Here is a 16,764-nt window from a genome sequence, read left to right as displayed (position 1 = left end):
GTAACTTCATATATGGAAAGAAATCAATAATTACAATCACTTTGTATATAATTGGTAAGTAAATCATACATGAATCAATTTAAGCAATGCTACTGTAATCAAGGTTATGCAACAGTAGTATATCGTTGTAAGAATCTAATTAAGGAAACATATCAATGATATTCAAATATAGAAACTAGATTCATGCTATCTATGTAATTAAGGAAATAACCATCCTTACCTTTTATAACTCGCAAAGGAATCCTAAGAAATCAAGTAAGATCTTGGCAAACTTGAGAAGAAGGTCCTAAACAAGTGTATACAACATATTAGGAAAGATCCCTAACAGAAAAGATACCAAAACATCCAACACAGACCAATTCTGGAGTTGCTGTACTCATTGGTCGAGTGGATTGGTCGACTGGTCCATCGACCAATCCAATCGACCAATGCGCGAGATAACCTAAAAAAACAGAGTTTTAAGATATGAAATCCGAATTTGGTGGTTCAAAAGGGTACTAATCAAGGGGTAAACTACATCAGTAGTATTCTAACATATAGGGGACCTCAAAACACTAATCAAATCAAGCCATCAAGATCCAAATTAGGAAACAAAAAGTTACCATAATTAGATCAACCATGGATCTTGATGAATTCGAAATAGAAATCAAAGACAAGAACAATAGGAGGATGGATCATTGCTTCGGGTAAAGGTATCATGAAAACATACTTAGATCTTCAAGGAAATAGGCTTAAAAGCATAAATCTAAATAAGGAAACAAAACCTACCATATATGTAACTACCATGATTCATGAAGAACACATAGTATGGTAGAAGAGAACAACTAGAGATTGATAGATCATGGGTCATGAAAAGAAAACACAGCAATTAACTACTAACATGATCAATATAGAAGATCCAAGGAGATCGAAATTCAAATCGGAAGTTTAACAAAGATTAGATCATGGTTTGATCATGATTCCTTCAAAAGCTTGCAATGATCATGGTTAAGATCATTGTTCTAGCCTTTAATCCTTAGGATGATCATGAGAGACAAGTCCAGAGATGTTTGCAACAGAGAATGCAACATCTCCTCTCTTGTCTCAACTCAAAAAGGAAAGAAAATAAGAGATAGAGGAGAAGAAGAGAGTATAGACATACCTTTTGATGAAAAAGAAGAGTTTTGACGAAGATCCGTCAAGAAAATCACCAAGGATGCAAGGGAGATGACTTGCAGAGGTCTTTGGTTCGTTCCAAAGAGTTTGGAGGCAGCAAATACGAAGTAGACTCGAGATTGGACTTAAATAGAGCAAGCAAAACCTAATTGCCAAAGACAGCACTCATTGGTCGAGTGGATTGGTCGACTGGTCCAGTCGACCAATCAGTCGACCAATGCCGACAGCAATTCCAAAACAGGGAATTGAAGACCCAGATCAAATCCAATCCTAAAGGGGTTTTGCACACATGTCAAGTGACTTACCTAATAGGTAGAAATGCCTTCAAACCAAGATAGAGAGCACTCCAAGTCCATCAACTAATCCGATCTTCATCAAGATTCAGTTTCCATAAATAGAACTTCATCATCAACTCTCATGGATTCAAAGCCAGACACCAAGTCCTCCACTGGGATGGCCCAAAGCTGACTTCTTACTTTACTTCGGGTCACTGGACCTACAAATAACAAGGTTTCCGGGTCAAGGTTAGGGTTGGGTTTTACAGGTAGAGGTTACTAACCGAACGCTACTGGAAGGAATAAAGAGAAGACTCGAAGCTGACAAAGCTTCTTGGGTCGAAGAACTTCATAATGTACTGTGGGCTTATAGAACTACGGTTCGAACACCCACAGGAGAAACTCCATTTAGGTTGGCATATGGATCCGAAGCATTGGCACCAGTGGAGATAATGGCGGGGACATTATGGGATCGTGAGTTCAAGGAAAAAGCAAATGAACAAGGACTGCTTGATAGTCTTGATCTGTTGGACAAAGTTCGGGCAAAAGCAATAGCACGAACTCAACATTATCAAAGAAGAATAGCGTCTCATTATAAAACTCGAGTAAAGAATCGTCGGTACTTAGTCGGAGATTTGGTGTTGAGAAACACCCTAGCTTCTGACCCATGTCACCAAAGAAAATTGGACCCTTCCTGGGAAGGACCTTATATGGTTGTGAAACCGGTCGGTTCAGGAGCTACAGGCTGAAGAACATCAACACCCAGAAAGAGTTGGATCGTTCGTGGAATGCTAGGCATCTCAAAAAGTTTTATCCTTGATGATGATTTCAATTTTGTTCGCGATGTAATCATTTTCAACTCAATCAATGCAATTTTTGGCTTTCAACAAACTATCTTTTGATTGGGGGGCATCATACACCACATTCAAGAACAAGATCCAACTATAAGGCATCGGATGAAAATTCATGTGGGTCCTTCAACACTTATGGAAATTTTTCGGACTTTCTTAAGTCGAGGCATCGGATGAAAATCCGAGTGAGTTCCTTTTGCAAGGCGTCGGTTTGAAACCCGAGTAAGTTCCTTCAAGACTTATTGAATTTTTGAATTATCCTTAAGTAAAGGCATCGGTTTAAAACCCGAGTGAGTTCCTTCTCAGACTTATTGTATTTCTCCGGAAATCCTTAAGTAAAGGCATCGGTTTAAAACCCGAGTGAGTTCCTTCTCAGACTTATTGTATTTCTCCGGAAATCCTTAAGTAAAGGCATTGTTTCAAACAACTAAGACCTAATTCAACAGCAATTCAAGTGACTAGCAAAGCTCAAGATGAAGTTAATTTCTTATTTCTTCAAAAGATCGAAATAGGCCAATATCAAAACAATTACAAAAGCTGGATACAATCTTCGGTCACAAAAGAAAGTCATCATAGGTGACTGTTAAGAAGTTATACAAGATCAACGCGACTTTGCTAGAACAAACATATGAGTCAACCATTGGTGTGGATTCAAGGAAAAGAAGAGAAGAAATGAAGATTACAAAAAATATTTCGGTATGCATAAAATCCTCCGCAATTTCATACTCTTTGTCCAGCTTGTCCAGGAGAAGTATGGTCCTCGACCAAACTTGCATTCAAGACGAGCTCGTCATAATTGACTTCTTCCAGGGGAGAATAAACAGGAGAATCTTCCAGATAATGCATAATATCTGGATCGGAAGGTGGAGGATCAATCTTATCTTTGGTCCAGTCAGGAGGAGGAATACCCGGGTCGGTAAATACTTCGGGATGGCAACAAAGACCGTAGGGAGTTGTATCAAAATGAGGATCCTTCCTTAATATTGATTCCCATACTTCGTTCTCACCATCCAGGTACGCCTGCAAATTATAAGCATTCATCATATCAACAAAGGGCTTACTGTGTAAATACTTGAAGACGCAGGCTCTGTGAACATCAGTTGGAAGGGATTCGGGCAAAGGAACGACAGCTTGCCTTGGAGGTAATGTCTCAGATCCTTTGGCTCCTGACTTTCCAACTGTTCGCTCCAGTCGCCGGATCTTCTCCCTGGCATCATCCAAGTCCGACTGAAGATGACCGATCATCGAATTCTTTTCTCCTGCCACCTCCCAAGCTAGTTTCCAAAGGCGAGCAATCTCAGCATCTTTAGCTTCAGAGATTTCCCGAAGCCTGGAAACTTCATTGCCCAACCTATTGAGCCTAGAAACTGCTTCCACTTGGTTGTGGAAGTTACCAGTAAGACTCCTGCAAACAACTTCCGAGTTAAAAAGGAGCAGAAGAGTAATTTTTCAGAATCGAAAGATAATGAAGAAAGACTTACATCACTAGTGACTTTGTAAAGACTTCATCTGGAAGTTTGGAAAGAACTGCGCTCTCAGAAGTCATTCGAGCAGCAGTACACCATTCCAACGCTCTGTCAAACTCGTTTGACACTAATTCAGGTGAAGGATGAGAAGGATGAGCTACATCAAGAGAAGGATGAGCTGCATCACTTGTCACCCGACGAATCTTCCTGGTGGCAAAATCCTCCAACTCGGAAGGAGAGGAGGAGGATGCCAAACAAGCACTAGAATTGGAAAAAGGAGCAGCGCCTGCTGGGACCACACCTTCATCAGACGCCAACATAGTTGCCTCAGATGCCCGAAGAGTCTCCTTCGGGGGTGCACCAACAATCTCACCAGCAGGGGTGTCGGCAGCGCCATCAACAACGGAGTGATCAAGATCTTCCTGGGAAAGACGAGCGATCACTTCGGGCAAAAGAGGCGCAGGGACGGCATCAATAGAAACTCGGGGAATCTGACTTGAAGATTCACCAACAGCAATCGCCTTACGCTTGGAGGATTCACTAGCTGAAACCACCTCACTAGCCCCAACCACCGCCGACGGAACGATTTTCTTGCTAGATTTCGCTCTGATAAAGTTCGGGTTGATCTTGGGAGCCACTATGCAAAAAGAAAAGCCGTATCAGTACAGAAATCCAACGACGACGACAAAAAAAGAGGGAAAACCCTAGTTCTCTATAACTTCAGAAAAACCCGATTAACTAAACCCCAAGTACTACTACTGTGTAGTTTACTCAAGGGGGGAAGTGGGGAAAGATATGAGTAATCAAAAAACTCACTTGTTCAGAAGTTGATAGAGTTGTTGTTGGAGTACGAGGAATACGGGAGCAAGCAGAAGGACGGAATGTCGCTTGAGCACTTTAGAAAATCTAACTTGCAGATAGCAGATAGATGGAGAGTACCCACGAAGGCTTTAAATAGCCTCAGGTATTAAGACGACGGTTGAAGGCTAAGGACAACCAACGACCTAGATCTAAATGACGCTTCGAAATCCGCAGAAAGCAAGATCAACGGTCGGAGGGATGCCACATGGAAACATGTGGAAACAAGCACCTGATGCAGAGATACCTCCAATCGTCGCACCGCCATTAAAATAATGGATGTATTTCCGATTCATTGGAAACAGGGAATGGTATACAAAAGCAAGAAAACGTTTGAACTTTGCAGAAGGGAAACGTGCGGACTTTGCAATAAATGAAGTAGTGGGGAAGATTAATGCATCTTTCCGAAACGCATCTTCACAATATTTCTACAAGATTATTATTCAGCGAGGAATGAAAAGTTAAGTGATAAGTTTTATCATTTATACTTTGATATTCAAGGCAAGATTTTGGCAGGAGACGGGGAAATGTAAAGGCCAACATGAAAAAGAAATGTCTATTCATTAATAAGAGGGTAAATCTTTACAATAAAAGATAACTCCCTAAGCCTCTTCTTCATTGTTGCCCGAGGGACCCTGTTCGGGAGGATTTTTCTCAGGATCTTGAGAAGAGCCTTCCTCAAGAATGGCATCGGTTGAGTCCTCTACAGCAGCAACTTGAGACTCGGCTTGTGATTTCTCCTCTGGAAGCGCCGGCTCGTCAGCCAATAATGCCTCATATTGAGGGTCAGTTGGAAAAGGATTATCTTCTTCCCGAGCCCAGTCTGGGAGATCCATGCCAACTTTCCCGAAGACCTCTTTATGGCACACCTCACGAAAGGGAGCAGTATCGAAGGAAGGGATTGATGCAAGAATTCGCTCCCAAACGTCGTTCTGCCCTAAGCGATAAGCTTGAATGTTGTAGGCACCTAGCAGCTCGGAGAAAGGTACGCTGTTCAGGTATTTCCGAACACACTCCTTCCGAAGCTCTGGCTTTATATGCTCGGGCTTGCTAGGGATCGCCAACTTCAGATATTCTTCATTCTCCCTACATCGAAATTCAAGCCTGTCACCATACAACGTGGCAGCTGCTTTTTGCTTCCTGGCCTCGCGCTCGGCAGCAGCGGCACGAATCTTCGAAGCATCCAGGGCTTCCTTGAGGGAGATCATTTCTTCCTCATGCTTTTTCTGCAGCTCCTCAGCAGCTGCAGTCAGCCGGTCTATTTCAGAATTGGCCTTGGCCAAATTCTCTTCACAGGTTTGCAGCAAAGAGCTGGTGCGACCAACCTGGCTCAATGCTTCCATGTGTTGATAAAAGCTCAACACAACATTCCTGGGAAGGCGGAAAATATCAGAAGAAGTCATAAGAAATTATGAAAAAATAAGTAAGCAGGAAGACTGGTACCTTGTGGATTGACTAACAAGGGAAATGTCATCCAGGGCTTCAAATTCCCGGCGGTCAGAAGGAGCAAGACTGAGAGAGCTCCACTCAGCAGCTTTCTCAGGGTCCCGAGTCACCCTGTCGGTTAACTTCAGGGTCCACTGGGGGGTGAAGACCTCCTCACAATCCATTGAAGCTTTGGATTTTTTATGGGAGGAAGCATCAATTGTGTCATGCCTCCTTTTGGTTCGGGCGGAGGAAGAGACATTAGACCTCTCCACCATCAGTTTCTTCCCTTTACCCTAAGCATCAGCCACGGGCCTGATATTCCTGATACCCCTATAAGAAGAGTCGGGAGAGGGAACAGAAGCCTCTTGATCTACGGTCAAGGCTCTGGGTGATCGTTGCTCGGCTGTCACAACGGCCCTAGCGGCCTTCACTCGCAGGTTCTCAGGGTTCATTCTTGGAGGCACTGCAAAGAAGAATGACAAGAGTCAGAATTAAAGACATATCACTTCAGTAAAATTAAAGGATGGTGGTTAGAAGCTCACAATGAGCCAAGCCCCAGTACTGAAGAATGGAGTTATACTCCACTTCAAGTCCATGTATCTCTTGATACCATGGAATGGATTTAATCTTCCTGACGGCCGCCTCGTCTTCTCTGGATAAGGGAAGACCTCGGTTATTCTCGGAAGAAGAAGTACACCTCCTCCAGGCGGTTGGGATGTTAAGATCTGATGGAGGCACTCGACAGAAAAAGTATCGTTCGCACCATCTTTTGTGGTTAGAAGGGCAAGTTCCTTTAACAAGGATGCTGCCCCTCCAATTGAGTTCAACCTTATTGCATTTGGACAGAAAAACCCATCCGGGAGGATGGGAGATAGAAAGAACATGAAAATGTACAAAGAGAGAAAGAGATGGCGTAATGCCAAGTTCAAAGCACAAACCCAAGAAGCCAACGATGAGACGCCAGCTATTGGGAAGGAGCATTCCGGGACAAATCTCCCAATGATTCAGAACTGCGGAGAACAAAGGATTAAAAAAGGGAAAGCGAACCCCGCTTTCCAGTGCATCTATATACAGAGAAAATTCACCCGAGAGGTTTGAATCAACCCTCTCATCAGGGTGGGGAGCCCTAACCTGATAAGAGGAAGGAAAATCAAAATCTTGGATGGCTGAAAGAAGGGTTTCCTCATTATAAATGGAGGGAACAGAGCCAGGTCCACCATCGGACCTGGAAGTTTGAGGCTGCCTAGAAGACTCGACAATCTTGGAAGATCCAGACTCGAGGAGGGCAGGAGGAGTTTCGGTGTTTCTCTCTAAACCTTTTTGAGAAACTTCAGCAAACTCGCGCCAGAGGACAGTTAGGGTTTTGTTATCACTATCCGACTGTTCGGGAGCAGGAGAAGCAAAAGCCTCATTGCTATTACCAACACTGGGTACCAAAGAAGCCTTGTCGTCCGCCATTACTTGTTTCAGTAAACTACAAAAAGAAAAAAGACCAGTAAACTTACTGATTCAGTGAGGCAGAAGCTTGAGAGCAAGAAGGCGCGAAGCAGACAACAAAGGTTCAAATTCCAGACAGGAAGAGTGAAACCTACTAAGACAACGAACCGCTTTTAAAACCCCCGCACGAGTGTTCAGGAATCTGAACGATCGAGATTGATTCAAAATCAACGATCGAGATTGAAAGACATTTTGAAAGTTTGAACTCACGAATCCGAAATAAGCGTTCGGAAACCGTCGCTTGGATGACGTGAGCCACGACAAATCGACTATAAGGAGACACGTGGCCTTACACTCACAACGCTCGAGGAAAAGCGACCACCGCATTAAATGTGATATGACATTTAATGAAGCACGCAGAGATTATCGCCTGACGAAGAACCCAGTTAAAAACCAAGCCCTCGGGATCGATCGAACGCTTGGTCTGGGGGGCTCGTGATACGGAGAAATTATGATCAGACCGGGTTCATACCTGGTCCGACCCTCGACTCCAGTCGAGACTGAGGGAACAGACTCGCTCCCGAGCGAACCGGATCCAGAAGATGGCTTGCTGAAGAAGAAAGCTTATTCGGCTACAAGCGCGCCCTAATCCTACTTATGGATTAGGGTAATTACCCTAATGAGGGCAGACTCGAATTGACGGCTGCGGCTAATCATTATCGAAGGGATAATCATCACATAACCTAAAGGTTATCTCAGGAGTCATCTACTAGTCCAAACTAGTAGAAGTCTATTGCTCAACGGATCTATATGCTAAGATCCAACGACTACCCGAAGAAGGCTCAAGTGCATCCAACGAAGGAGATTCGAAGGTACACTCTATATAAACCTCACTACCATACGAGGTGAGGAGGACCGAAAACACACAATCTGAGACTCAGGTTCAGATACATACTGATAGACTTAAACTATCAGCGTTCTGCTATCTAGATCACCTTTCCCAGTTCTTCGTTCTTTAGCTCTGTGCTTCTAGCAGAGCCGTTTGTGATTAAGTTCATCAACTGACTTAGCCTTCGGAGGTGGACTCCCGACCCCAGCGGTCGGGCCACATCTGACGCTTTCGTTTTGCAGGTCATCACGAGGAGATCTAAGGGCTGAGCAGATTTTGGACGCATCACTACGAAATCTATGTTTTTTATCTGAAAATCTACAATGTGACTTCCTCTTTTTTAGGTCACATGAAAAGTTAGTAGAATACCAAAATTCAATCAATTTTCTCTAACTCAAAGGTTCTCTCTCAGTTTCTCTATTACTCTCAGTCGCCCTTTTTATCTTCTCCGTTTACTATGTATAGTGTTTAGAAGCAAACCACATAAATTGTAATGGGTCCATGCTATCCGATTGATTATTATGGTGATAGTTATGTGTGCTATATGATTCTCATTTTATGGTTCCTTGAACATTTGTTTGGTTGACTATGAATCCCTTCTTTTCAAAATTTGAAAACTGTAGCTTTAAGTTCTAATTCTTTTATTGAACCTTTAATTAGCTCTTTTGTTCTCTAGATTACTCACAAGGTGTTCAATTTATTCATTGTGAAACTAAATTTTGAATTTTTTTTTCACTTTATTTAACTAGATGAATATCTTCTTGTTTTATTGTTTGGTCAGCTAATGACATTGGTAGGTGACGTTATCTTCTTTTGGTTAATGTTGATATTATAGTGCTTTGTTATTAAATATTCTTTTAATGGCTTAACCTCCTGGTGAATCTAGATACTATATTTGGATTTGTTACCAAAACATTCTTGTATTATAGCTTGCTTGTATGGTGGCATCATCATATAATATTGTTGAACTTTTTAACTGTCAAATTGCATTCCTTTGTAGTCGATTGCCAATGCAGGCTCACAAACTTAGAAGCCTTAAGCGGTAACTGAGGAAAACATGGACCCAACTGTATGTTTTTTGTTTGACTTGCTTTTGTTGCTTCTTTTATAGAGAAGTAAAAGTTTAGAAACAATATATTAATAGACACTTTGTGAATGAAGTGTGTGAAACATATCAATGTCAAATGGGTTTTTTGTTTTGGATATAGGGATGAGTTTTTATTTAATTATAGTTTGAGTTAACAATCTGAATAAATAGAGGTTCTTAAGGTTTCATCTTGGCATATCTTGATGGCTAAATATAGGTATGATTAAATTCATAATTTTAACTTAGTCTACATATATTAAAACCTTGAGAAAAAATCATGGCATGCTTCAAATCTAAACCTTTATTTTTTATTTTGAATGAAAAAAAAAACACTGAAACTTCAAACTCAAATCACAAGGTTGATTAGTTGATTGGATGAAAAGTAATTGCCTTATGAAAATTACTCACAAGTCTTTACGACTCAATTAGAAAATGTGATTTTGTACTTTCTATATTTTCTTGAAGCTTGTAACAACTGCTGCTTTTTAGGTTTTCTTTAATTAACTGGCTAAGGACTTTAAGGATCTCGACATAGGTATTATTCTGAAATGATAGTTTAATTTGGCATTTTTACCTCTAATTTGATTTTAATAATCTATTTAATTACAAATGTAATAAGACACTAATTTGTAATTGTTGAGCATAATCTTTTTCTTTTTCCATCAAAGTATAAGGCAATGGCTGTAATAACACCTTTAAGGTATAAGTTTGTAATTATTAAGTGCATGGTTTTAGCCTTTGCAAATGTTTCTTTTATATTAGATGTATCCATATTTCTTTGTAAGAACATTCTCCAACAAGTTGGGGTTTTTAAATAAAATGCTCATTTGAGACAAGTTTGCATCAAAGATGTTTCCAATGTTAATCCAATAAATTCTCAAATACATCATTTTCTTGAACAGAAGAATGTTGCCCCCAAGATCATGAGTCTTTACATCCATTGACACCTTGTAGGCCCTTGTGAAGCTTTTCATACACAAAAAACAAAGGCATGAAAGAGGATGGATTTTATAATGTTATAGAAATGGCTACTCACTAAAGGCCAAACTAATTGTCTTATCATGTTTAATTTTTTATTCATCGTATTCAAATTTCTCTCATGTTTAATAAGGTTCTTTTTATTATTTTTATTTTTATTTTTATTTTTTTTGAAATGTGTCCACACTATTCTTTAAATGTGAAAAAAAAAAACTTGATAAAATTAGCATTTTAGCATTCTATCCAACTTCTCTTTTTTCTTATTTGAGTCAGCTCAGTAGAAGAGTATGCGTGCACGCTACCACAATGTCAGTAGAAGGGAAGAAACCAACTACTTCATTGGTTAACTTAGTTTTAGCTTTCTTCTTCTTCTCTTTTTTTTTTTTTTTTTTGGTGAAAAGATCCGATATGAAATCCCACCTAACCCTAATCCGGAAGTCCATAGTATAGATTTGATGACCCTGTTTGTTTTGGAAGAAGAAGTGACTTGAATGAAGTTTGACTTGGAAGTTGGACCTTGAGTATAGTGTTGACATCTTTGGAAGGTCCTAAGAAGTCAGGGAGACCCTTCCTTAAGTTGGTTGAGGACCCAAGTGTTGGTTTTGACCTCTGAGATCCAAAATTCAACAACTTTCAAAGGGAGAACCCTTTGGTCAATCCTCCTTGGTCGATCCCATCGACCAAGGCAGCTTGTGACGTAATTGTTCAAATTTTGGAAGTTTTTGGTTTTGGATCTCTATATATATGCAACCTCGGTCTAAACCTAAACACTTTGCCTCTTAACTATTGGAGAACGTGAGAAGAACCCTAGAGCCTCCTCTTCAAGCCTAAGGAAGATCCCCAAGCATCCAAGTAAGATTCCTCCATTGATCTTCTTCTACAAGGTTAGTTTTCAATCTCTTACATCCTTAATTCATTCTCCTTACTACTTCTGCTATTTGTTTTGATTGTGAGGAGGGTATTACACTACTGTAATGATCCAACCTCTGATCTTCTTAGCCTTAGAGTGAATCCCCATTCACTCTATGTTTTCCTTGAAGCCATAGGATGTGTTTTCTATGTTTTGATCTAGCATGATGCCATAATTTACTCTTATTGTAGTTTTTTATTCTAATCTACGTTAGATCCATTCTAAGTTGTTTTCTATGCATGATCTACTATTTTCTATCCTTTAGAATGAATCCTTTTCATTCTAGCCTTTCCATGAGAATCCACAATTTAAGCCTAGTAGGTGATTTGTTGGAATTCTATTACAATAGCCTTATTACATGTTTAGACCATCATAGATAGTCTTAGTATGATGTTTTAGAATTTTCCTATTAATTTCGGAGTGTTCTGTTGTGTTTCAGCGAGTTTCCAACCAAAGTTGGGAGTTTCTGTCTATACACAAAATGCTTGGTCAATCCTCCTTGGTCGATGCATCAACCAAGAGACCATCGACCAAGGGTGCTGATAATAGCAACTTTTCTTCGTTGTACCTCCTTTTCATCTCTGATCATTAGAGTTTGTTCCTTATGTTCTATACATGTTTGTTTAGGATTGTTTAAGTGATTTTGAGCTTGCTCTATGATCTCTTACTTGAAGGTTACACAGTTGGATACAAGGTGACTACTTCACTTACAATTTACATACTTTCATTCTATACTTTGTTAGATTGTGTTTGCATATGTTAACTACTATTTTGTACTATTTTCTATACTGTTTTACATATGTAATTACAGTAGGTTATTCATGATTTGATTTACATATTTTTATTGATTATGAATGATGTGAATGTGAATTGGATTATATTGTGATATGTAAGGAATCATGAGGTGATGTGATTGTCTAGGTTGTAGTTGTGGAATGGGAAATGCCCTTTTGGCGTTTCTGTCATTGGACACCAGTGGTGGTATGGGACGCTTTCCTTGACTACTAGTTGACATACCTAGGGCATGTTTAGAAGTGTTTGGTTAGGGAAAACCCTGTCATATCTAACCCTATCAAAAGGGGAATTGAGACTAAGTGACTCGTGGCAACAATGGGGATTTGTGGGCACTCAAGACTGGTAATGAACTCGTGAGAGGACTCAAATCCATTGTGGAGGTCATTCATTGGTAGGGTCACATGTAGTAGACTTGGGCTTGTGGGCGCTCAAGAATGCGGGAAGCATGAGAGGACATGAGAGCTTCCCATTTATTATTTGTGGATGACCAACATGGTTGAGAGTCTATGTAGCCGGGAAGGAGACGGTGACTCTAAGGGGAAAGGTATCGTAAAGGATTGAGGGAAGCGAGAAATGGATGTATCTAACCCTAAAGTAGATGTGACTCAGTAGATGACTTGCATTGGGCTAAGTTTAGTCTTGACACACGCCAATACTCATACCAATGCTAGTGAGCAATAGTGTTGACTTAAACCCCAGCCATGAAATGTCTGAGAAGGATGCCTTGACCTAATTACCAACGGAGAACCAAAAAGACCGGGAAGGTTGAGGGAGGAGTGATTTGAGACCTACCCAGAGGAGTATGGTGATTTATCTTAAAGCGCGTCTTCCAATAGAGACTAACATATATAGAGTTAGAAGCATACTTGCATTCATTGTCTCATGTCATTGCACTTATGTTTGCTTTGGTTTGTGTGTAGATGTTTATTGTGATTGAACTACTTGCTAAGTTCTTTTGAGCTTATCCTTCAGGGGATATGTTTTTAGATGCCTTTGCAGGAAAGGAAGAGATCTCGTGCACCAGTATGGAGGACCCTTCCCTATATTGTATAGCTACGGATGATATTGGAGAAGGTTATGACCAATGGTGTGACCAGTACACTGGTGTGGACCACACTGATGGCTCCTATTGATAGCAGCAGACATCGTGTCATTCGCCGATGGGATTGTGCGTTAGAAGTTGATCCAAAGTTACAAGAGCACAAACCTAAGGCGAAGAAGATGAAGACCAAAGAAGAAGAAGAGCCTATGGAAGAATTTGATTAGTTTTACTCTTTATTTTTCTAGACTTTTATTTTAATTGTAATAGCTTTAGACTATGCTTTAAAGATTCGATCTACCTTCTGCTTTGTTTGTAGGGTATATTTCCGTTGTACACTACAATTATCTTTTTGATTGGGTAACTCTTATTCCGCACTCTAATATGCTTTTGTAATCTTTCTGAAATTCTTTCTAAATTCTTTCTTAAATTACTTGAATACAATGATTTGTTCTTGCTTTTGATTATGTCATTGTGCTATGTGGGATATGATCTGTCACACCCCACCTGCCGGCCTCGGTTACCCGCCCAACAACCCGTGGGTGCGATCCGTCACAGGATCCATGGTTTTAGTCTATCAATAATAATAATAAATACAAATACATGTAATCAAGAGCAAGAATAGTGCAATAATTAATAAAAAGGTTACAAGAGTCCAAATACTCCAATAAATATCCAAGAAAGAATCAAAGGAAAGAATCAAGAATCAAATGTAATATCGAGATCAGCGGAAGCAAAATAAATAAACTAAATAATCTTCTTTTTGGTTTTCTTTTCTAAATCTAAAAACTAGTTTTCTAAATTAGCAAGTAAAGATGTCCTCCAATCTTTCCCCATACGATCGTCAAAATCCTGGCAATCTGCCTCTGTTGCTCATCAATGGGTGTTAAAAGTGCACACAAGCATCATCAGGAGGCTTCATGCTTTGCAAGTTCATCTACCACTGTTTGTGCCACATCAGCTTCATACGAGAAGGCTCTTTCATACGGATCATCTCCAACTTCCGACGTTGTGCAATCATCTGTACAACTCATATAATATATGAAAGGAATGAGTTCTAACGAACTTAGTAAGGAACAGACAATTCTCATATATATATGTCAATACAATCCACGAATGCACATATGAAATGATATGGATGGTATGCAGAAATATGAATGCTACTAAGATCTAACTATGCAAGTCTCTAATAGCTGACATGCTTTAAGGTATACACTAGCCCTCCTTTGGGTAGGTCTAGTCACTCTGATCCAGCAAGGACTGGTTACCTCTGTAGGGATCCTGGGCAAAGGGGTAAGTCCACACCTGGCTCTCAAACCATAGCTGGGGGTTAAGTCAACACTCTCTCACCATGACCATTGGTAATGAGTACTGGCGCATGTCGGGGTTTCTAATCCAATGCAAGTCACAATGGTAACATGTCTACATGAAGTCCAGATACGTCCACTATGGCACCAACCAACTCGGTTCAATATCCTTCGCAACCTAGGAATGAAAATCCTCACGGACTGGCTACCGCTATTGGACTCCACTCCTTAACCCTATGGTCATCCACATATTATTGGGGCGGAAACTCTCATGACTCCTCACGACACTCGGTCCGTTCCTTGGACGTCCATGAGCCTAACCCTAACATAGGCAACCCTACCATTGCATGACCAACAGTGGACCAACGTCACATCACTGTCATCATGGGTCACTCGGTTTCAATCCCCCTACCGAAAGGGTAGTAGCATGTGGGGTACCTAGCCATGCAATTCTAGACTCTACCTAATAATGTCATCCAATAGTCATGACAGTGTCAGAGACATCAGCAGGCATGTGTCCCATTCCACAGCCTTCTGATATCCCAAGCCAAGATATCCCAATGGAATACCCCTTCCATCACAACTACACTACATCACTCTTTATCATACCATGAACAATTGTGCAATATCATATAAGATGAAGTACATCAAAGAACACTACAAATAGAAAGTATACAATAAGATTCACATGCTTTATACAATTACAGCAAGATACATGATCAAAGAATAGTAAATAGAATAGCTGAAACATCATGTATATGTAATTGCATATAAATAAGAATGCATGTCCTTACCTGTAATTATGTAAAATCCTTCTAACTTGAATTCCAAAAACTATTATAAGAATTTACTTGAAACAGAGAACACCTATATACAGGGTTACAATAAGGTATAAGTTGAATGCGTCAAAACGGATCAAATCTAGAAGTCAAATGGTCACTATGTACTAGCCGGTCGCTCGTGGCGGTCGCTCGCCGGTTGCTTAGGTTGAGCGACCGCCACTAGTGACCTCCCAAAAACAGAGAGTTTCAATCCGAAACTCAGGCTTCTGATCATCCGTTTTCAATCCGGATTTCGAGTGATCATAGCCTAAATCTCGAATCTAACACTCCCATAACCACTGGGTGACAAGAAACCTAACAAACACCATAAATAGATTACCTAGAACTCTCCCCTTGACTGGATTATCCTTTTCACAAAAGCAGGGTTTCGTTTTTGAATAAATCACCTCAAGTAGATTGGAAAGAGAGTCACAATGATCAAAGAGGGTAACCACCATGATGAGGGGATGGGTTAACACTAAATTAAAAGACAAAGAAGATAAATAATGAAGGGAGAATCCAATACCTCGCACCAGAATACCAGAAACAGAGAAGGATTGATCTCCAGATTACTAACAGCACTTCGGAACTGAATCCCGCACGTTTCCACAGCCATCTAACCTTCAAACATAGCAACCACAAATAAAATATTCGTAAAAGAGGCGAGGTTTACTATATATAGAAGTCAGGGGGAAAATTAGGGCAATACCCCGCAACCAGAACCAGGCGGTCGCTCAAGGCGGTCGGTTGGTTCAATCGACCGCCACTAGAAACCGCCCCCATGTATATTGCTATACAAGGGTGCTTTGCTCATGGGGTTGATGACCAAGTACAACCTAACCCTAATGAAGACATGGGGGAGATCTTAGTCCAAAAATCAATCTTAATAGGTCTATAACAAAGGGGTTAGAGTTTCATCATACATAACCTATGGCTCTTATGGAAAGGCTAGGGAGAATCAAGATTCACCCTAGGGAAAGAGAAACAAAGAATGCACAATCTAAAAAGGTGTTGGGGAGTTTCCAACAGATAAAAAAACATTAGGGTTTCATATATGGTTACCTCTCATGAGAGTTACCCATAATTAACTCTCACAAAAACAACCCAAGATAGATAAAGGAACATCTCATTAGTATTTCAAAATCAAGAATGGCATTAGGAAGGGTCTACCAATGACAGAAAATAAGGTTCTCAATTAAAGTGAAAGGAAAGAAATTCTAATCATACGATTAGGGATTTACTAACAAGGATCCGTGTATCCCACGGAAAGACTAGGGAGAATAAAGATTCACCCTTAGGGCAAAGAATTTACAATCAAGAAAGGTTTTGGGGAGGGTCCAATGAATTAACAGAAATAAAAGGGTTCCCAATTGGTTACCCTCTCATGAGGGTTACCCAAGAATTTCCCCCTCAAAATCTCTCCCTTTGGTTTCCAATGGTCCAAGGAATATTAGGGATCAACTCCTCA

Source organism: Hakea prostrata, chromosome 6, assembly GCF_041222555.1.
Source record: "Hakea prostrata isolate BN-2017 chromosome 6, UWA_Hpros_2, whole genome shotgun sequence".
Classification (NCBI taxonomy): Eukaryota; Viridiplantae; Streptophyta; class Magnoliopsida; order Proteales; family Proteaceae; genus Hakea; species Hakea prostrata.
Note: the sequence above shows the minus strand (reverse complement) of the source record.